Source organism: Ctenocephalides felis, unplaced genomic scaffold (assembly GCF_003426905.1).
Source record: "Ctenocephalides felis isolate EL2017-DRISC unplaced genomic scaffold, ASM342690v1 CF-g0.4_SCAFFOLD_01540, whole genome shotgun sequence".
Classification (NCBI taxonomy): Eukaryota; Metazoa; Arthropoda; class Insecta; order Siphonaptera; family Pulicidae; genus Ctenocephalides; species Ctenocephalides felis.
Window position 1 is genome coordinate 633 of NW_020537694.1, and position 4,368 is coordinate 5,000.

Consider the following 4,368-nt stretch of genomic DNA (forward strand, 5'->3'; position numbering starts at 1 on the left):
TAAAATTCAGGAAAATCGGAAAATCTCGAGAAAATTATATGAACACACTTAATCATTCATATACCATTTTATTCATAATTTTATTCTGCATCTTTCGTACGAACAAAGTTTTTTCATATCTTTTACGGTTTAAGAGAAAATCGAGGAAAACTGGTTTGAACATTTATTGTATAATTAGAAAATTTAAACAAATAATTATAAAAAATAATATAACTATATATTAATTCGTTTTATATTCATTGAGATCTATAAAAATCAATAAATACATAATTTTATACAAAAGTTTAAAAAAACCCAAAAAACACCTAAAAACTCAATAATTAACTATAATTCATATTGTCCATATATATAAAACTGTTTGAACATCTAACAAAATTTTCGACAAAAATTTTTTCTATCATAAGGGTTCGCAGTTCGAAATTTTCCCAGACTTTTGTCTTGACGATTCACACCGTAAGCGCGAGCAGGCCCTCGCCGCAGGTCAAATGCACGTCGCTTGGGACTCAGTCTAATACTTACGCTGTGGCCGCGCGCCTTATATAGGGGGACAGGTCGTGTCGAGTGCGATGCGAGCAAGCTTAGGCTAAAGTACGCTGTGTTGTTCAGGCAGGTTCGAATATTATTCCCCGGTGTATTTTATACATTATATTTGATACTTTTAGTCTGTCAACTATATAGCGGCGTTACTTTAAATAATGTCGTAGACCGTGTCTGGAATTATATACGCCGTATATGTTCGGATGTCGGTTTACGGCCGGGTTCTGGACCTTATTTATAAGTGTTCAACCATACTGTACAGCATATCCGCGGGCATGTGTTGTTGACGCAAAGACTCTTATGCGGAAAATCAAATATACAAATGCAATCAACTCAATACTCTCCGAGCGAGAATAAAAGTGAGTTATAACGATGAATTCTTATGAATTCGCCCCGACGTTTTCAATCTAACGAAGGGTAAAGAGACTGTTTGAAATTAACTGGGTCTGCGGACCGCAAATTTCATGTACGGACCGCCGTTTCGACGGTTGTTAAAGGTCTAGCCTCTGTGTTAAGCGCAGAATATATAAAATATCTAGTCGCGATGTAAACTGTTCGTTATGTTCAGGGAATATCGTACGGCTCAGATATATATATGTAAGAAAATTCGTTGTTTAGAAATATTCATCGAACTTTTCTATACAAAGTGTGGTCTCTCGGGTGACGCCGAGGGACATTTACGCACTATGCTATTATATATATGCACCCTGGTTGATCCTGCCAGTAGTATATGCTTGTCTCAAAGATTAAGCCATGCATGTCTCAGTGCAAGCCACATTAAGGTGAAACCGCGAATGGCCATTACATCAGTTATGGTTCCTTAGATCGTACCCACATTACTTGGATAACTGTGGTAATTCTAGAGCTAATACATGCAAATAGAGTTCCGACCAGAGATGGAAGGAATGCTTTTATTAGATCAAAACCAATCGGTGGCGGGCTTGCCTTGCTCACCGTTTGACTTGGTGACTCTGAATAACTTTGTGCTGATCGCACGGTCTAGTACCGGCGACGCATCTTTCAAATGTCTGCCTTATCAACTGTCGATGGTAGTTTCTGCGACTACCATGGTTGTTACGGGTAACGGGGAATCAGGGTTCGATTCCGGAGAGGGAGCCTGAGAAACGGCTACCACATCCAAGGAAGGCAGCAGGCGCACAAATTACCCACTCCCGGCACGGGGAGGTAGTGACGAAAAATAATGATACGGGACTCATCCGAGGCCCCGTAATCGGAATGAGTACGCTTTAAATCCTTTAACGAGGATCTATTAGAGGGCCAGTCTGGTGCCAGCAGCCGCGGTAATTCCAGCTCTAATAGCGTATATTAAAGTTGTTGCGGTTAAAAAGCTCGTAGTTGAATCTGTGTCCCACACTGTCGGTTCACCGATCGCGGTGTTCAACTGGCATGTCTGTGGGACGTCCTACCGGTGGGCTTAGCCCGTCAAAAGGCGGCCCAACTCAAAATCCTACCACGGTGCTCTTCACCGAGTGTCGAGGTGGGCCGGTACGTTTACTTTGAACAAATTAGAGTGCTTAAAGCAGGCTCATTCGCCTGAATATTGTGTGCATGGAATAATGGAATAGGACCTCGGTTTTATTTTGTTGGTTTTCGGAATTCCGAGGTAATGATTAATAGGGACAACTAGGGGCATTCGTATTGCGACGTTAGAGGTGAAATTCTTGGATCGTCGCAAGACGGACAGAAGCGAAAGCATTTGCCAAATGTGTTTTCATCAATCAAGAACGAAAGTTAGAGGTTCGAAGGCGATCAGATACCGCCCTAGTTCTAACCATAAACGATGCCAGCTAGCGATCCGCCGAAGTTCCTCCGATGACTCGGCGGGCAGCTTCCGGGAAACCAAAGCTTTTGGGTTCCGGGGGAAGTATGGTTGCAAAGCTGAAACTTAAAGGAATTGACGGAAGGGCACTACAAGGAGTGGAGCCTGCGGCTTAATTTGACTCAACACGGGAAACCCCTCCAGGTCCGGACACCGGAAGGATTGACAGATTGAGAGCTCTCTCTTGATTCGGTGGGTGGTGGTGCATGGCCGTTCTTAGTTGGTGGAGCGTTTTGTCTGGTTAATTCTGATAACGAACGAGACTCTAGCCTGCTAAATAGGCGTACTTTCCGGTATCGCAAAGACCCTCCGCTTCGGCTTCGGTCGTTGTTGGTTGTGGTTCTTACTACCGGCGTACAAATATATCTTCTTAGAGGGACAGGTGGCATTTAGTCGCACGAAATTGAGCAATAACAGGTCTGTGATGCCCTTAGATGTTCTGGGCCGCACGCGCGCTACACTGAAGAGATCAGCAGGTTTTCCTTGGCCGAAAGGTCCGGGTAATCCGTTGAAGCCTCTTCGTGCTAGGGATTGGGGCTTGCAATTCTTCCCCATGAACGAGGAATTCCTAGTAAGCGCGAGTCATAAGCTTGCGTTGATTACGTCCCTGCCCTTTGTACACACCGCCCGTCGCTACTACCGATTGAATTATTTAGTGAGGTCTTCGGACCGGTGCGCGGCAGCGTTTCGACATTGCCGATGTTGCTGGGAAGATGACCAAACTTGATTATTTAGAGGAAGTAAAAGTCGTAACAAGGTTTCCGTAGGTGAACCTGCGGAAGGATCATTAACGTACATTTACTATTTAGTGAATGAAACGTGTGCGATATGTCGTATAACCTACGACGTATAAAATATTAAAGCGTCTCGCAACGATGGATCATTCGTTTCATTAACGTTTGACCGGAGCTAGTCGCAAAATATTGCGCAGTGTGCAAAAGCAGCGTGACGCGGTTTACAACCGCTTAGCGCTCTTATGCATTGTGTGAGAGCACTGCCATGTATATCTGCTTGGTATCGCCAGATGCCTGAGCGAATGACGAAGTTTGTTGTGAAAATGGCGTTCTTTTTGAATATTATACTTTAAACGCATAGCTCAATCAATTCTTTGGGCGCTAGATGAAAGTCTAGTGTTTCAAAGTCGATTGTAGTAAACGCTTGCGTTAGTATTCTATATACTCTGCACATTTTATTCAAATTGTGCGAATTTGAACATTCGCTTCATTGCGTTGTTTTAAGAAAATGAAAGATCAGTGAAAGCAGATTTTTCGATCTCACATACAATGAAATATTCATATTTCAATTTTGAAACGAGGTCTCGTATCTCGGACCGAAAAGCGAAAGCTTTACGGTGTACTAATCGTAACCATAATAAACATACTAGTTTCAGAATCGCCCGAGTTATCTTAAACGATTTCGAGGGAATCACGATTGAAACATGTATAAATATATATAAAATCACCCTGAACGGTGGATCACTTGGCTCGTGGGTCGATGAAGAACGCAGCTAATTGCGCGTCGACATGTGAACTGCAGGATACATGAACATTGACATTTCGAGCGCACATTGCGGTCCTCGGATACTGTTTCCGGACCACCTCTGGCTGAGGGTCGTATAACATTACCAGACTGCCGCTTGCTTTAAACGGCTTGCCGGCGAATGATGGAGTTTCGCGTAAATGCGTGCTCATAAAAATTCACTCAACGTGTGAGCCAGTCCACTTTGCAACATCGGACATTACCGTTCGTTGACGTTCTGTGGGATTACGGCGGGTTGTGTGTCCTAGAGATTTTATATTCTTGCGACCCTCCCGATAACCGGAAACCCGAACTCTTCGAAATGCGGTTTCGTTCCGCAAATTTGGACGATTCAAAGGTTCCTCGTCGATTTTGTGTGCGCTTGCTTACTAACGTTTGCGAGCACATCATAATCATAATACAACCTCAGAGCAGATGAGATTACCCGCTGAATTTAAGCATATTACTAAGCG

The 4,368-nt window shown here is 43.4% G+C and overlaps 2 non-coding genes and 1 pseudogene across 2 annotated transcripts; all 3 read left to right on the forward strand.

Annotated features, from left to right (window-relative positions):
- Positions 1–1,241: 1,241 nt before the first annotated feature.
- LOC113372055 lies at positions 1,242–3,167 on the forward strand. The gene has a single exon (XR_003366706.1). It is a non-coding gene; the product is annotated as a small subunit ribosomal RNA (ribosomal RNA).
- A 669-nt stretch (positions 3,168–3,836) lies between these two features.
- LOC113372053 lies at positions 3,837–3,991 on the forward strand. Its single transcript, XR_003366705.1, has one exon. It is a non-coding gene; the product is annotated as a 5.8S ribosomal RNA (ribosomal RNA).
- A 325-nt stretch (positions 3,992–4,316) lies between these two features.
- LOC113372052 overlaps positions 4,317–4,368 on the forward strand; it is a 9,422-nt pseudogene continuing 9,370 nt past the window's right edge.